This window comes from Mustelus asterias, chromosome 17 (assembly GCF_964213995.1).
Source record: "Mustelus asterias chromosome 17, sMusAst1.hap1.1, whole genome shotgun sequence".
NCBI classification, from domain to species: Eukaryota; Metazoa; Chordata; class Chondrichthyes; order Carcharhiniformes; family Triakidae; genus Mustelus; species Mustelus asterias.
The window spans coordinates 39305256-39324245 of NC_135817.1; positions in this window are offsets into that span (position 1 = coordinate 39305256).

Sequence of the window (18990 nt, forward strand, 5' to 3'; positions counted from 1 at the left end):
AGTGACCCCAGGATGGCACAGGTCATTATGGAGGGCGTGCAAACGGTCCTCCTGTATACTAGCGCATGTTCCACGCGAGAGGGCATCCGAGGGCTCATTAAGTTTCCCTGGACGATACATGATGTCGTAGTTATAGGTGGAGAGTTCAATTCTCCACCGCAAGATCTTGTCATTCTTGATCTTGCCCCTCTGCGTGTTGTTAAACATGAACGCCACGGACCGCTGGTCCGTGATCAGGGTGAACCGTTTTCCTGCCAAGTAATGGCGCCAGTGCCTGACGGCCTCCACAATGGCCTGGGCCTCCTTTTCCACCGCTGAATGCCGAATTTCGGGGCCTTGGAGGGTGCGGGAAAAAAATGCGACGGGCCTGCCCGCCTGGTTAAGTGTGGCGGCCAGGGCGAAATCAGATGCATCGCTCTCCACCTGAAAGGGGATGGACTCGTCTACAGCGTGCATCGTAGCTTTCGCGATGTCGGCTTTCAATTTATCGAAGGCCAATCTGGCCTCTGGCGTTAAGGGAAAAGTCGTGGACTTAATGAGCAGACGGGCTTTATCCGCATAGTTGGGAACCCACTGCGCATAATAAGAGAAGAAGCCTAAGCATCTTCTCAGTGCTTTTGCACTAGCAGGTAAGGGAAGTTCAGAGAGGGGGCGCATACGGTCTGGATCAGGGCCAATGACCCCGTTTTCCACCACGTATCCTAGGATTCCTAATCGGCGCGTACGGAACACACACTTCTCCCTGTTGTAGGTCAAGTTCAGGCGAGATGCAGTGCGTAAGAAGTTCAGGAGGTTTGTGTCGTGGTCCTGCTGGTCATGGCCGCAGATGGTGACATTATCCAGGTACAGGAAGGTAGCCCGCAGCCCGTTCTGGTCCACCATTCGGTCCATAGCACGCTGGAAGACCGAGACTCCATTGGTGACACCAAAGGGAACCCTGAGAAAGTGATACAAGCGACCATCTGCCTCAAAAGCCGTGTATTGTCGGTCCTCTGGCCGAATGGGGAGTTGGTGGTAGGCAGACTTGAGGTCTATGGTGGAGAACACCCGGTACTGCGCAATCTGATTGACCATATCAGATATGCACGGGAGAGGATACACATCCAGCTGCGTATATCGGTTAATGGTCTGACTGTAGTCAATGACCATCCGGGGTTTGTTCCCGCTCTTGACCACCATGACCTGCGCCCTCCACGGACTAGCACTGGGTTGTATGATCCTTTCTTTGAGGAGCCGCTGAACCTCAGATCTAATGAAGATCCGATCCTCTGTGCTGTAACGCCTACTTTTAGTCGCGATGGGCTTACAGCCTGGCACAAGATTCTGCAACAAGGAGGGTGTGGTGATCTTCAGCGTCGAGAGGCTGCAGGCGGGGCGCATTGGGCAATTTGGAGGCTGCTGCTGTTTTCCCACTGCCAGTGAAGGGAGTGGCCCACCGTACTGTAGGATTACACTCCTCAAATGGACCATGAAGTTTAGTCCGAGAAGTATTGGCGCGCAAAGATACCGCAACACAAGGAGCTTGAAACGCTCGTAAACTGTGCCTTGCACCTTCAAGGTTACCACGCAACTCCCTAGCACGGCAACAGACCGGGACCTTGATGCCATAGAGATTGTCTGTTTGGCAGGTTGAATCCGGAGTCCACACCGCTTCACAGTGTCTGGGTGGATAAAGCTCTCAGTGCGCCCGCTGTCAAACAGACAATAAATCACGTGGTCATTTACCTGGATATTCATCATAGATTTGTCAAGTCTATGAGGCTTGGCCTCGTCCAGGATGATCGACGCCACCGTTGGTTCATGAGCGCCACTGCAGGCAGCTGAAGTCGATGAGGAGGACCCCTGCTGGTCGTTCGTGGTCAGTGTCGACCAACATGGCTGCCCCCATGAATCACACGTGGGTGAGGGCGCCAAACTCAGCGACCCCTGGTGGTCATACTCCTCCGATTCCGTCGACCGTAATGGCGTCGTCCTGGTCTCGCACGTGGACGAACCCCGCGACGACTTCGACGACGAAGACCCGAGCTCTGAAGAATCGCAGGCCGCACTGCCGTTCCTGGGTTTAGATCGGCACACTTTTGAATAATGCCCTTTTTTACCACATGCGGTGCACAACACAGCTTTAGCGGGACACTTTTGCCGGGTATGCTTCGCTCCTCCACAGAAATAGCACCGCGGGCCGCCCGGGGCTGCAGCCGTCGTCTGGCCCGAATGGGAGCACGCCATTACACAGCATTTCGAACCCGAGGGACGAGGAGGGATTTGCGATTGCTCCTGCCACGTTGTCTCCACATGGTCCTCCGGATATAAAACTAAGCTTTTGGAGGCCGACTCGAGCATCTCTGCTAACTCGATGGCCTGGGTAAGATTAAGGTTATCCTTCTCCAACAGTTTAAGTCAAATGTACGACGATCCGACCCCGGCCACAAACGCATCTCAGGCGAGGTCGTACATGCTCTGTTCAGCCGACACAGCTTTGCAGTCACAGCCCCTGGCTAGCTGGAGGAGCTCATTCGCATAGTCCTCCATCGTTTCGCCAGACTGCCGTCGTCGAGTGGCTAGGAGGTAACGAGCGTGTATCTCATTAGGTGGTTTGGTATAGCGCTTCTTTAGAAGCTCGAGGGCCTTAGGATAATTGGTGACCGCACGGATCGCGAGGTCGACAGTGTCGCTTACCCTCGCATGGAGGACCCAGAGTCTGTCATCATCTGTGGTGACCGCTGCGGAGGCTGCCAGGTAGTCTTCGAAACACTTCAGCCAGTGGTCGAAGTTGTTAGAAGCGCCCACCGCACGTGGATCTAGCGTAAGGCATTCCGGCTTCAGTATTTGCTCCATACTCTCTCTTTTTTTTTCCCGATGAGAGTTTAACGACAGTAAATAAAATTGATGCGCTATTCAGACACGAGGCTTGAAGCTCAGTAAATGAAAGGCTTTTATTTACTGTTTACGAAGCTACCAGAACTTATATACACTATCCCAGACTGAAGGGGTCCCGGCCAGAGCAGGGACTCTTATACCTCTCCCAGGAGGCGGAGCCCGACTGGGATGTGCCACAACACTACAGTACAAAGGTGTAACAAACCCACCCTAACCCCAACAGCAACAATAGCACAACCCAACAGTAACATATGTACATCCTTGTAGTACTGGCCAGCCCCTGGCTCAGCACTATCTAGTGGGAACCAACGATGGTTCACCACAGGGGTGGTTGGGGGGTGGGGGGGGGGAAGGAGCGAGGCGGGTCAGAGCATCCTCTGGGAGTGGGGGGGAGGAGGGAGGCGGGTCAGATCATCCTCTGGGAGGAGGGGGGGAGGAGGGAGGCGGGTCAGAGCATCCTCTGGGAGTGGGGGGGAGGAGGGAAGCGGGTCAGATCATCCTCTGGTGGGGGGAGGCAGGTCAGATGTATGTCTGGGGGGAGGGAGGAGGAGGAGGTAGATCAGTGATGCGGATCATTGAAGTACCTTGCACTGGAAGTCGCTCCTGTGTTAATTTCATTCTGGTAGTCACAGGAAGGTGGAATCTTGTAACCCTGTGATGACTTCCACGATTAGGTGAAAGAGAGCCTGGGAGTTTTAGAGAGGTTCTGCTGTAAAGAAGGCAGAAAACAATAGCTAGCTGTCTCAGGTCACTGATACAAACCTATGACCAGACAAATGAATCTTGCAGGCATTTCTCATAGAGAGGAGATTGATTTCTGCTTTTTTTTTCCCGACCCGGGCGCACTTTTTCAAATTATTTCCGAACTGCGCATGCGCAGTTCAGAGCTCCGATCGTTCCGGCAGCGCTAAGCCCCGCCCACAGTGCGGATCGGACTGGAGCCGGCTGAAAGCGTATGGGCGCGTCTGAAAGCGGATTTCAAGGTCGGATCTGTACTATGCCCAGATTTGGCACTTAGAATCAAAATGGTAAAATCGGGCCCCTTGTCTCAGAGGGGCAGAAGCAACAACTTTGTTGTCTGAACAATGTAAAATTAAGTGATGGCTGGCAGAGGCTGACAGAGGCTGACAGAGGCTGACCGAGGCTGACAGAGGCTGGCAGAGGCGGGCAGAGGCGGGCTCGCCACTGACCTTCCAGCTGCTGGGCGGAGCTATCGCCTTCATGTGAAATCCTGGGCAAATGGTTCCATCTGAGCACACAAATTATAAAAATATAGCTGATCATCAAGGCAATGCACATACGACTGAATTGTTTGATCTATTATTCAATTTTTATATTAAATAGAGTAATTGGTTGCAAGAAAAGCAATGATTGTAGCCTCTAACTGTTATAATGTATTCTAAAGGAGGAATATTTGACTTTTAAGTTGTCATCAGTCTCAATTTTGAACAAAGCATAAACAATTTGTAACGTGAAGCAAATGTAGAATTGTTTTTCAATTGCAATGTTAATTCTCATCTCGGAAATAACTGACAACCTTTTTTGTGTTTACGTTTAGTGAGATGTATACTTGGCGAATCTGTTTATGTTTGGCTAAAGCCCAATCATGCCTGTAAACAGTGCAATCAGTAAAACTAACAGGAACAAAACTGGTAACCCTCTGCTGAAGCCTCGGGCTGCCCATTCTGATGTTAGGGCGGATCTCAATTAATGCATCTGGTGTTTCCTGCAGAAACGGGTGTAGTTAAATCTTTCAGGACCATCCCCCGTACCCTCCCATTCATTTCAGCGTCAATCGGTTCTGCTTCTCCAATTTACCCACAAGCCACGGGGAGTACAGGTTGAGTGAGTTGCCTCCACAGTGATATTTAAAAGTCTAGATTCAGTCTGGAAAAGCTAGCTGCATGCCCAGCAGTTTCGTTCTTGACCTCAGTCTGAAGAGTTTTTAGCTGTAAAGGATTTACTGAGTTCATCTACTTGCTGCCCATCAAATCTCACAATGTAAAACGATGTTGCCTCCGATCACCTTGTGATTGGGTGGACAGAGTGGAGAAGCTGTCTGCCCCATGTACCAAAATCACCCTCAGGGCACAATGTTACCGGCTCGCCCGATGGGTGATTGATGGGCGGAGTGAGTCACTAAAATCGAGCAAGAGCTGGGAAATCAGGATCATGCCCAATTTCTCAGCTCTTTCAATCTTCTGAGAACTAGATTTCCGGCGAGATCAGCCTCTTGCTGGAAATGGGTGAAAGGATCATAAATTATTTAAATTTATTATAATATTTATTTACATCTGTTTGGTGAACCCAGCGCTCAATCGTCCGGGCTCGCTTGCCTTTATGACCTCACCGGGGGAGGTTCTCTCCGGCGAGGAAAACACCTGCTCCCCATGAATGGGGAACAGTTGTGTTGGCCTTGCTGGTGGAACCGGAAGCCATTGAGTCCCTCCGGGGAGACCGAGGGTAAGGGAGGGTGATCCTTGGGCAGTGCCAGCCTGGCAACGCCAGCCTGACACATTGGCACTGCCAGCTGTGCACCTTGATAATACCAACTGGACACCTTGGCTCTGCCCATTGGGCAGTGCCAGGAGGTGGGGCCTGTGGTGTCCTATGGGGGCAGGGCCAATGAGGGGTGGGGTTTATAGGGGCAAGACCTGAAGGGGGCGGAGTCTGAAGGGGAGACCTGAATCGCAGAGGGAGGGGGGCCACTGCGCACTCTGTTTTTGATCGGACCGGGGTGGAGGGGGAGGGGTTGTTGCGCATTCTGCCTGTGATTGGACTGGGGAGCCGCTGCGCACTCTGCCTGCGATTGGATCCGGGGGAAGGGGGATCCGCTGCTGCTCTGCATTTCAATTGATGGCAGGGAAGGGGGTCCAGTTGGTCTAGGAGGCAGGGGGGTGTGGTGGAGGCTTCATTTCTGTGTGGTATGGGGTTCACGATCTGCCGTGGGCCCCTGCAATTGTGGGGGGGGGGGGGGGGGCGAGGTGCTGGAGTTTGTTGAAGCAGCAGTGGCCTGACAGCTCTGTCTCTTTCTGGAATCAGAGGCCTGCACATGCACAGTAGCTCCTTCTTCAATTGCTATTGAGCATGTGCAGACACAGAGGTCTGCACATTCATGATAGATCCCTCTACAGGCTGACTGGTGAATTAATCCCAGCCCACTGCCTGCAGCAACTAGAAAAGGTCTAGCCCATATTTTCAATGTCTAAGTCCATAAGATTGGGAGTGAAAACTCGCTCAAAAAATGGATCAGGAACTCCCCCATTTTCATGCTAGCTGGATACATAGAATCATTCTTGTAAAACTCTACCCTCAGCGTGTGTAATGACTAAAGTTCGCTAAAGTTGAAAATGTTATGCAATATATAGTTTCTACCTCTTAAGTATGATAATAGCACCAAATATTATTTTTGTTAAACAAAAAACAAATTAAGATCTTCATCAGGGATCAAATTTGCAATTCTACTCAAAATAATGGTTATCAAGTTGGCTACTCTGAAGTATGACAATGGCAAAGTTGGGGCGAGTTAATGAGTTGTACAGCAGTCTTTAACATAAATCTTTGAATCTTTTAGGTGAATCATTAGTTGCTCGGATTTTTGCTGATATCAAAGGCAAGTATATTCCTAAAAATATATGCTCCGAACCGTGCTATAGGAAATCAATATGATTGAAGTTTTTAAGAAACAAACTTTAAAAATAGCTGAAAGACATTCCAACAGTGTGTGGTGATCACTCAGAAAAAAAAGACTTGAAATTCAGGCAATAGATATGCAATTACCTACTCGAGTGATGCCTAACCTTTGGAGCAGTGGGCTGAATGCATGTATCACAACTAGAGAGTGGCTCATGTATATTTAAAACTGATTGCTGTATCAAGCAGAATAATGATTAAACACATCAAACTTCCGATCTATTTTGCATTTCTTGGAATTATTGGACCACACCATTTCCCTCTCATTTAGTTTCAGTTTCTCCCTTGTGGCTCTCTTTCTCCTTTTCTCACCCTTTGTTTCGACTTTTATCCTCCAATTCATATTTTTTAATTTCCTCAATAATATGTCTTCACACTTACCTCTCTATTTTTGCTTTACTTTCTTTTTTTCTGTTTTTGCCTTTTCTCACTGATGTTTTATAACCAGAAGAAGAGTTTAATTGACAGAGAGCGGTTTGAAAAAAAATTAAACTAAAGAAAGGTGAAATTTGGTGGATAGTATGTTAACTCGCACATTTCGGTCGGTCTGAGAGAAGATCTGTGAAAGGCAAATGGTGAACAGAGCAGCGACAAGGAGTGGAAAGTGTCTGTAAGTTTGTCAGCTGCCACTATGAGAGATGGCTCTGTATCTTTCATCCCCAGAAACAGGTCAGCTGTTTCTGCCAGCAGGATTTAATTCGAAACATTAGCATTAAGATTCCAGCAGGTTAGAAACAACAACGTTGGGACCAAGGCAGGTGACCAGCTAAACTTGTGTGTTAGAGATAGCAGAATTGATGATTTCCATATGTGGAGCTTTGCGGGTCGGGATCCTCGAGATAGCATCATAATGCTAGGAGGAGAGGGACTCTCAGAGCTTTCAGTTGCTCACTGTATGTAATCTGTTTGAGAGGATGGGGGTCAGGGTTTTAACATACTCTGATTAAGCTGTGCAAAGCGTGTTAGTGATTGTTTTGGGATTGCCTAAAATGGGCTAACCAAGTCCTTTACACAGTGCTCTCTGAGAGCAGCCAGATGACTTTGGGGAGGATGTATTAGCATGGATAAGAGGATTGGCTAACTAACAGGAAACAGAAAGTCAAAATAAGTAGGGAATTTTCAGATTGGCCATCTGTAACTAGCGAAGTACCACAGCTAGGGATCAGTGCTGTGGGGCCACTGTGAGGCGATGTTGTCATGCGCTGGTGGCACTGTTGCTGCAGGAATGACCATTATCACTGGAAACCCCTCCATGGGCCAGCGTTGCGGCCCTTTCTGTGAGTTGAATATATTAATGATTTGTAGTTAAATGTGGGCAGTATGATTGGGCAATTTGCAGATGACACAAAAATTGACCATGTAGTTAATACTGAAGACGATAGCTATTTGGCAGAATTCTCCCAATCTGCCCATAGCAGGTTTGGTGTGGGCCAGACATGCTGATTCTGGCTGGAGCAAAGAAGTCAGAAACGCACCAGCGTAGGCACGTTGCAATTCTCCTAATGGCGGGTTAATGATGGGTTGGTCTTCCTGCTGGAAGGTGGCACAAATTCTATTTGCATTCATTCTCATATCATGAACATTAGAACATCTGCCCAGCATTATCCTCTCAGCCTTTCCAATGTTGCGTCACATCAGTGGGAAATCATGTTGGCGTCAAACCCAATTGACAAAGGCTGGCAGCTTTGGGCTCGCCAGAGATTTTGAGCTGAGTGCAACACTTCTAGAATGCTCCGCTGCTCCTGATGCACTTTACACTACTCTGCCAGGGCAGACAAGTTTCTTCCCTCCAGATCCATGGTCTTCATGAATGGTATCGTGGTGCTGGGCCCATGAACACTCCTGTGTTACCATCTTGGATCAGTACTATGCTTGGGGCTGGAGAGTACAGAGGTCTCCTTTCCCCCCCATGCCACACACCAGTGTTTTTTGGGGCAGCACTGTGCTGCGGGACTCACATAGCCACCACAACAAAGGTCTGAAGTTGACCAGGGCTGGAGTGTGAGGAGGGGAGGGTTCTGGTGGCCTGAGGAAGACAAGGGGGCCAATGAATGTGCTGGACTGATATTTTAATATGGTGCCAGGACTGGCAAACCTATCAGCCAAGGGCGTGTGGATGATTACCAGAAAAGTTGGAGGGGAACTTGCCTGTGTATAATTAATGAGATTCCAAGTGCTGGATCCGATTTGGGAACCCACCATTCTGACCAGCTGGATAGGCAAAGCCGGAGCAACCCACCACTGCAGTTAGTCTCAAAATGGGAGAATACCGCACTTTGTTCCAGAATGATATCAATGATTTGGTTGAGTGGGTGAAAGAATGGCAAATGAAATTCAATCTGGAAAAGTGTGATTTTGTGTTTTCGGGGGGGCAAACAAAGCAAGGGAGGATTCAATAAACAGGAAAAAATTGAGAGGGATGGAGGAAATGAGAGGAAATGGCTTGTATGTCTACAGATCCCTGAGGGTGACACAACAGGTGGATAAGGTGGTAAATAAAGAAGATGGAATGCTTTCCTATATTGGGTAAGGTACTGATTACAAAAGCAGGGGGTGCAATGCTAGAACTGTCTAAAATGCTGGTTAGGCCACAGCTGGAGTTTGGTGTACCATTCTGGTCACCACATGACAGGAAGGGCATTAACTGCTCTGGAGAAATTGCTGGGGAGGTTTACAAGAATGTTGCCTGGGCTTGAAAAATGCAGCTTTGAAGAGAGACTTGCTAGACTAGAGTGTTTTCCTGAGAACAGAGGAGGCTGAGGGGTGACTTAATTGGCACGGTGGCACAGTGTTTCACACTGCTGCCTCGATCACAAGGGACCCGGGTGCAATTCCCGGCTTGGGTCACTGTTTGTGTGGAGTCTGCATGTTCTCCCCATGTCTGCGTGGGTTTCCTCCGGATTTTCTGGTTCCCTCCCACAGTCCGAAAGGCATGCTGGTTAGGTGCATTGGCCATGCTAAGTTCTCCCTCAGTGTATCCAAACAGGCGCCGCTGTGTGGCAACTAAGGGATTTTCACAGTAGCTTCATTGCAGTGTTAATGTACACCTACTTGTGACCAATAAATAAACTTTAATTGAGATGTAAAAAATTATAAGGTGCCTAGACAGGATAGACAGGAAGGACCTGTTTCCCCTATCTGAGAAGGGGCACAGATTTAATGTAATTGGTAGGGGGATTAGAGGGGACGCAAGGAAAAATATTTTTCATCCAGAGGATGGTGTGCATCTGGAATTCACTGCCCGAATTAATGGTTGAGACTGAAATGCTCAACTCATTTAAGAAGTATCTGAATCTGCACCTGAAGTGCTGACACCTGCAAGGCTACAGTCCATGTGCTGGAAAGTGGGAGTGAAATGAACGGCTAGTCCCTTTTCAACTGGTGCAGACATGATGGGCGGAATGCCCTCTTTGTGCCATCACTTTTCTATGGTTCTAAAATGGCATGGTGGTAGTGATGGCAAGGCACCAGACATAAACTCCGTGCCTTCCTGCACTGTTTTGCTAAACTTTCCAAATTCCAGTCAATCCCCAAAGGGTCCAGAAAGCTCCAGCCAGAGCATCAGCCCAGATTGTTGGGCTTAAGTCAGTGAATTGAGGTTTGACTCACAACTCACTGTTGCCGGGACTTGAGAAGCTGAGTTACAGAAAGAGATTGAATAGGTTGGGACTTTATTCCCTGGAGCGTAGAAGATTGAGGGGAGATTTGATAGAGGTGTATAAGATTTTGATGGGTATAGATAGAGTGAATGCAAGCAGGCTTTTTCCGCTGAGGCTAGGGGAGAAAAAAACCAGAGGGCATGGGTTAAGGGTGAAAGGAGAAAAGTTTAAAGGGAATATTAGGGGGGGCTTCTTCACGCAGAGAGTGATGGGAGTGTGGAATGAGCTGCCGGATAAAGTGGTAAATGCGGGGGTCACTTTTAACATTTAAGAAAAACTTGGACGGGTTCATGGATGAGAGGGGTGTGGAGGGATATGGTCCAAGTGCAGGTCAGTGGGACTAGGCATAAAATGGTTCGGCACAGACAAGAAGGGCCAAAAGGCCTGTTTCTGAGCTGTAATTTTCTATGGTTCTATGGTTCTATATTGGAACTGAGTGGCAAACTGCTACCATCTGAACCATAGCTAGCACAAGTGAGCAAAGTAATTAATTGTGAATGGTACGATACTCCAATCCTGGATCAGGTTGTCACGGAGGTAGGAAGAAATTTTTTTCTCAAAGCTACATCTGAAATCTAGTATCACCAGCAAAAGCTTGATGAGAAGAGTGAGATTAAAATGTCTAAAGTGATACAGAAGGACAACTTCAGGTCTATCTTTAGCAGCAAAACTCACACAAGAGAAACATACTTTATACCTGAGCACCACACTGCCCATCAAGGAATAGTCAAAACCAATGTCCTCACGGAACCAAATTGTGCTTTCCAGGCAGAAAAAAAACTGAGATAGAGGAAACTACTGAAACATTTCTCAGCCAAGAATGGAGCAGAATAAAATCATTAACACTGGAGGCATGTTCTTGAATTCAATATGATTTAAGCAATGTGTCTGCCACTTGTAGTTTTGTCTACCATATATGAGTCTGTCTATATTCCCAGCTGCTTCACTGCTTCTGTTTTGTTCAGAATAGTGCCTTTTTTTTAGTTTGACTGCGATGATATTGAATTGTGCAATTTTGTTGATTCTATGAATTCTTCGCATCATTTCAGTGAAATATTATTTTCCAAACCTTTTTGTTGTAATGGGAAATGTGAAATGTTACTGTATGTTGTCTATTAAACAATTCTTAGGTGTTGTTTCTCTTTCCTTTAATTCTGTCCATATCACTCCACTCCTCAAAAAAACCGATCCCTAACTCCACTGTCCACAAGAACTACTGCCTGGCACCAACCTTTCTTTTCCCTTCCAAAATTCTTGAACTGTGCTGTTACCTCCAAAATCCATACCCATGGCTGAATCCCTCAAGATGTGGAGATGCCGGCGTTGGACTGGGGTGAACACAGTAAGAAGTCTCACAACACCAGGTTAAAGTCCAACAGGTTTATTTGGTAGCAAATACCATAAGCTTTCGGAGCACTGCTCCTTCGTCAGATGGAGTGGAGATTTCCACTCCATCTGACGAAGGAGCAGTGCTCCGAAAGCTTATGGTATTTGCTACCAAATAAACCTGTTGGACTTTAACCTGGTGTTGTGAGACTTCTTACTGAATCCCTCAAACCAGGGCCTGAATTCTCGTATGCTGCTGCCAGCGAGAATGGGGAATTTGGCACTCAGCTAACTTTTACAGATGCACCAGAGAAAGGATTCTTTCTGGTTGTATCACAGCTTGGTATGGTTCCTGCTCTGCCCAAGACTGCAAGAAACTACAAAGGGTCGTGAACGAAGCCCAGTCCAACACTCAAACCAGCCTCAATGTCCCACCCATTGACACTGTCTCCACTTCCCACTGCCTTGGAAAAGCAATCAGCATAATTAAGGACCCCAGGCACCCCGGACATACTCTCTTCCACCTCCTTCTGTCGGGAAAAGTATACGAAAGTCAGAGGACACATACCAACCGACTCAAGAACAGCTTCTTTCCTGCTGCCATCAGAGTCTTGAATGGACTTACCTCGCATTAAGTTGATCTTTCTCTACACCCGAGCTATGACTGTAACACTACACTCCGCACTCTCTCCTTTCCTTTTCTATGAACGGTATGCTTTGTCTGTATAGTGCATAAGAAACAATATTTTTCACTGTATGCTAATACATAATAAATCAAATCAAATCAGCCAAAACTCCATTCACTGCAGCAGGACCTGAGAATCCCAGTGGCAGGTGAGGTTGGAGAATTCTGGCCCAAGTTTCTGCTCCTTTCACATTTCTGAAACAACTCTTATCATTGTCACAAATGACATCCTATGTGAGTGAATCAAATGTAAGCTATCCCTCCTCATCTTTCTCACTCTGTCTATACACAATACCATCCTCTTCCAATGTTCCTCAGCATCATTACCTGAAAGCGCAACGTCACATGTGAATTAGGAGCAAGAGTAGGCCACTCAGCCTCTTGAGCTTGCTACACTATTCAATAAGATCATGGCTGATCTGCTTGTAACTTTAGCCCCATATCCTGTCTACTGATAACCTTTCATGCCTCCTTGTTAATCAAGAATCTATCTATCCTCTGCTTTAAATATATTAATTTATATGTACACTGATAACATTCAGCTCTACCTTGCCACCACCTCTCTCAACTTCTTCACTATTGGTAAATTATCCGATTACCTATCAAACATGCAGTACTGGATGAGCAGCAGTTTCCCCAATTAAATGTTGCCAAAACTTAAACTGGTCCAAACACTTCTCGAGCTACTTGACTCCATCCCTCTCCCTGGGAACAGTCTGGGGCTAAATAGTCTCTTTGCAATCTTGGTGGCATATGTGACCCTGAGATGAGCTTTCGACCACATATTCATACTAGCATTAAGACTGCCTGTTTCCAATTCTGGCCTGTTTCAGCTCAGCTCCTGAATCCTTCATTTATTCCTTTATTATCTCCAGACTTAATTATTACTGTGCACTCCTGTCTAATTTCCCATATTTTCAAAAACGTGGGGGTCATCTAGAACTCTGCTGCCAGTGTCTTAACTCGTGACAAGTCCTATTCATCAATCACACGTGTGTTCACTGACCTTTATTGGTTCTTCGTCAAGCAATGTCTTGAATTTGAAATTTTCATGCTTGTTTCCAGATCTCCCCATGCCCTTACCCCTCCCTATCTCTGTAATTTCTGCCAGCTGCTCAACTCTCCGAGATATCTATGCTTATCTAATTCAGGCCTCTAAAGCACCCATGATTTTAATTGCCTCATGTGCCTTCACTTGCCCAAGACTTAAGCTCTGGAATTCCCTCCCTACACATCTCTGTCTCTCTTCCTCACTTTTTTCCTTGAAGACACTCCTTAAAACCTGCCTCTATGACCTCTTTGATCTTCTGGTCTAATATTTTGTTTCATGACGCTCCTGTGCGCACCATGGGATGTTTTGTTAGGTTAAAAATGCTATATAAATATAGTTATTTTTGTTGAGCAGGTGTTAAGTTTGATTTTGATGTTACCAGTATGGAGAAACCTTGACAGTACTGCGGCCCATTATTGCGTGCATGAATGATGACAATGTAATATCTACTGCACCATCAATATATTTCTCTCACCTGACATGACAAAGTTGAAAAGAATTGAAATATAACCTACACTGTGCTACAGGTGCCATTTTAAAACCAGAACATCAAGTCAAAGATTTACTTAATTTTTAACATGATGTTGCTGTCAGCATTCTAAGATTAATGCAACTAAAGTTTAGTGATTTCAAATCAAAGCACCCTTTTAATGATGTGATCAGTCTTAATTACCACTAATCAGTCTTTCTGGCACTGAAAATTAACCATTACAAGTGTGGAATCACATTCCTTCAGGTTTTAAGTGTTGGAGGTTTTTAAAACGCAATATTTTATACTTAACATTTCTTCACCAATTCCTTTACCTCTGTCTTAATCTAATCCTTCTTGTCTTCTCTGTTTCTCCTGTACCTGATCTGACATTGAATGCACCCACTTTATTTTTCTCTTCTCTCTTAATTATTAGTTATTTCACAATCCTTCAATCTGATGCTCGGTTTCCTTTGTACTTTAAACAAGCTGTTTCAACAAAAAAAACCGAACACGCAAGGGGAAGGTCTAAGTAATAACTGATGTTGTTAGGTGCCCTAAATTTGGTCCATTTAATGAAACATCTGGCAATTTTAGCTCCCAAGAAGATCAGTTCAGAATAGTAATTTGAGGCTGTGAATTTTGCAGCAAGAATTTATTGTTACAGAATCTGAGGCCATTTGAATGCCAAGGTGAATCTTGTAGAGCTCGGCGTTGCATTGGCCGGAGAGTGCCACTACTGTAGCTCCACTGACTTTATGATGTGCTGTCAGGTTCACACTCATCTTTCATCTGTCATTGACTGAGTTGACTGCCTCGAGAGTATTAACAAAAATACGTTCCTTCACGCCTCACAGAATAGTGTGGCCTAGGCCAGTTCCGATTCATGTACTCAAAGTTTCTAGATTCTACAGTTTTTTTTAATCCAATCCCAGGTAAACAAAAATAACAACCGCTGAGTTTGTTTCGCCTTGAAGGCAAAGTAAAAGGTTTTAACGGTTACAAATGGCCAGTGAAACAATTACATTTTTCTATTTTGTGAACTGCACCACTGCATTTTATTTATACATAGGGATTTTTGATCCAATAGTCAATGTGGCTGAATTTGGATGCTGAAAGTAACGCTTCTCCTTGTTAGGGAAATTAGAACTAGGGAACACAGTTTCAACATTTCAGACAGATATGAGGAGACAATTTTTTCTCAGAGGCTCATGAGTCTTTGCAACTCTCTTACCCAAAAAACGGTGGAGGTAGGGTCACTGAATATTTTTATGGCATAGGTAGGTAGATTTTTGACTAACAAGGGTCTCAAAATTTATTGGAGGTAAGTGGAATGTGGAGTTGGGAGCTTAGTCAGACCTGTCATGGTCTTATGGCACAGCAGAGCATGCTTGAGGGGCCAAATGGCTTACTCCTGTTCCTAATTTGTATGTTTGTATGTTCATATGCATGCCTCCAAGATGTGGAGTTTTACAGAATGATCAGCAGTTATATGTGCCCTAGCAGTGTTTACAGTACAGGATATGAATTATATCACCTGTACCATGCTGTTCTTTTTTTTAACTGTCCTTTTTAGGATGTGATCATTGCTGGCAAGGCCAGCATTTACTGACCATCCCAATTGTCCTTGAGAAGGTGATAGTGAGCCATCTTTTTGAACTGCTGCAACCCATGTGGTGTTGGTTGAGTTCATGGTCACTTGGTAGGAATCTTGAAGGAATCTTCCACTGCTTCTGGGATTTCTAACTGTCTCTCAGTCCAGCTCTCCCTGGGGTAACTTCAATTCATTGGTCCTTCATCCTACCCCTCCTGGGTTTCTTCTGCTATGTTGCTTTCCGGGGTCAGATTCCCTTGCTGCAGTGCTGTACAATCTAACTTTAATAATACGTTTTTGCCACTTTTGAGAGTGAGTACAGCTTAATTGACGCAGTCAATTGGAGTCTTTCAAAGGGGTACCATGGCCAATAGAGCACCGAGTACCTTCCAGAGAAAGGAGGAAGAGTTGGCCTATTCCTTAAACTGATACACATTAAGGGCCAAATTTTAGGGCCCTTCTCTCCCCTGGTATTTTCCAGTCCTGCTGAAGTCCAAGGATTTTTGAATGGCCCGCTGCATTTCCCAGTCCCACCCTTGCTGCAGGAAAATCCACCCTAAGATCCATTTTCAGATATGGGGGGTGCTGGGAATCAGTGTCATGATCTGAGATGTGCCCATTCCTTTCTGGGGCAGGCAGCCTGCAAACCTTGCACTATGTCTTCTTTATGTGAGGGCCTGCTCTGCTGTTAGGATCACTCAATGGGGGCTGGAATTTGTGAGTTAATATCTCATGGTGCAGCCAGCCCGCTCCTTTTAAAGATTGTCAACCTTCTTAAAGGGGAGCTGCACTCAGTGGAAGGGAGCTGCTGCTACTCATACTGGCACTGCCTGACAGTGGGAACTTGAGGAGGTTGACAGGCGGAAAAAAGTTACATTTCTATCAGGGATCAAAAAGGGCTTAGGGCAAACCCTCAGAAGAGGATGAGAACTAGTGGCCAGGGAGATCAATATCTGGAATCTGGCCTAGTGGAACTGCCAGGAGATCTGCAAGAGGTTCAGTGACCTTGGGTTGTCAAGGCCACTGACGAAGACATCTCCTCCCCACCACTCCACCAATATCTCATGTTGGTGGATGCACCACTTCACCATCAATCATCCGGACCCACTCTCTGGCCTAACATCCAGTCACTGCACTTTACCCTCACATACATTCCAATGATGTTAGCTTGACACAAGCACCCACCACTTCCACATACCTCAGCTATACCACGCACAACAAACACAGCGGAACAAAATCATTGATATTCTGCCTTCCCTCTTGCAAAACAAGGTGGCCCATAACCACTGGGAGCAGTGCAAACCTGTTGGGACTCCAGGACAGCTGAATCTCCTGAGCTCCATGGAGGACATGTTTTCTGCATCATGGTACTAGCTGCAACCGAATTCACTGTATCCGATGTTGCTGAGAACACTGAAGGTAGATGGCATGTTTCTGCCTAGTGCTGCTTTCTTAATAACCATCTCACATGCATCCTGCTATAGGTGCAAGTGTGGCCATGTACGGTATGCTTTCACCCCTCCTTCCTTCACCCCAATATTCCCTTTTTGATTTTATATTTTCAGATGCCCAGGAACTGCAGTCTCCCAGACCACCACAACCGAAGAAGGAAGAGGAAGAGCAACAGCACAGCAATGATAAAGAAGCCCCCTCACTTGGAGACACTAACCCAGATATGGGCACTGCACCTACGTTAAAAGCTAGGAAAGAGTCAGGATTAGCATGTGAATCACTGGGCAACCAGTCAGGGGTAATGGGTGCTTTGAGTTCCAGCTTGCTGGAGAGCAAGGTCATAAATGTGTTTACCTAGAGAGGCCCCAAGTGAGGACCTTAATTGGCTGGCATAAGGAAAATATAGATGAAGATGCATACTGAGATGTGTGGTCCATTGGTTGGTTTGCCAGTCTCCTCCTCTCTGTCAAGAAGCATCGTGGAGTCCGGTTCCAACTGACAGAGGGTATCACACAGAACTTTGCCCTTTCCGCCACTTCTGTTTCATCTCTCTTCCATCTTACTGACCAAGAGATGCTGAATCCCCCATACCAATTGCAGTCTTGTTGTGGACAGACAAGTTCTCGGCTCTCCTTCTGAGGATTCTGCAAAACTCTCTGGCAAATCCCAGAACTCATCACACCTCCGAAAATAGATCACACTAATTCCACAAAATTTGCAATAACAGAATTTAGTCGAAATCACCTTCCTTGCAGGCTGGTTGGCTGGCCAGTTAAATAAACTTTATAAGGTTTGTGTCTTGAGGCTGAATGACTGCATTTTTTGAGTGACAAGCATATGTGTTGACCTGACCTTGTGATCCATGTTTAGAACTTCTGTGTTAAAATCCGCTTGGAACGTTGCATGGGCCTATTAGGAAATGGCTGGAAGCACTGCAGCCCCACTTAGCTGGCTTCTGTATTCCATAGTATTAGCTCCAGCAGCCCTACGGAGGCTAATTTTCCAGCCCTTTTCTCTACCTTTTAGAGGAAAGGGGTGGTAGAATGATCTTCAAGATGTCATACACCTTCTTGAAGGTGCTGCAGACTGTGGTGCAAGTAAATCCCCAGTGCTGTTAAATAAGAAGTCCCAGTAAGGGACAGTGATAAATTTCCAAGTCAAGTGTGACTTGGAGGAAAACTTGTGAGTGATATTGTTTCCATGCACCTACTTCTCTCAAAGCTGTTGTCTGCGGCTTTGAGCCTGTTACCTCACATTCCTTATCTGCTGTCAGGCTAATAATCTTGATGCCCCTGTTGTCAGTAACAGCAGTTCATTAACTTGTTGTCACCAACTGAATAATTTTGTTAATGTGGCTATTGTTGCTGCTATGTTAGCAAATTCACATTTTGTTAATTGCATGAAGTATAGAATGCATAACCAACTATTTACATTAGCTTGACAGATTCTAGATTATGTAGAGTCAAACAACACCATGTAGATTATTCATTACATTCTCATTTGATTGATACAAAAGGATGATTGCACACAATACATATTAGATGCAGGATTTGATGCCTTTCATATATGCAGGATTTAAAAATTAAATACTTTCATACTAATTATGTTTTTCAGTCTAGTTTGGTTCATAACAGCCATGAAAGCAAATGGTATTGTCCAAAATATTACCATGTAAGTGGTTTAATTTTCTATCAAAGTGTGTGGAGTTACATAGTTGTACATTTGCACTTAAAGGTTTGGCCAACACTTATCCTGACAAATATTTATTATTCAACAACAATTTTCTGATGGTTATGTCATTGCTGTTGGTGGGAACTTGCTGTGAATGGTTGTCACATTTCCTCATTTACATCATTGTCTGCTCTTCAAAAGAAAATAATTCTTATACTGGAGTAGCAAAAGACTGCATAAGTGCAGGTCTTTCTTTCTTCCCGGTTTTTCACAATCCTGAAACCTCCTGCTTAACAGCGCTGTGGGTTTGATATTGCAATTGTTGAAACCCTTTGATGAAACTTTGGGTCCAGATTTTCTCTCCCTGGTCAGGTGCACAGCTGGTGAATTCCCAGCTCTGCAAAACTGACCTTTAAAAATGGCTGCCTTGATGTCAGATGTTTTAGTTGGGGTGTGGAGGCTAGAATAAAAGTTTGGGTTGGCAACCCAGTTAGAAGCGAGGAGGCTGTCTGG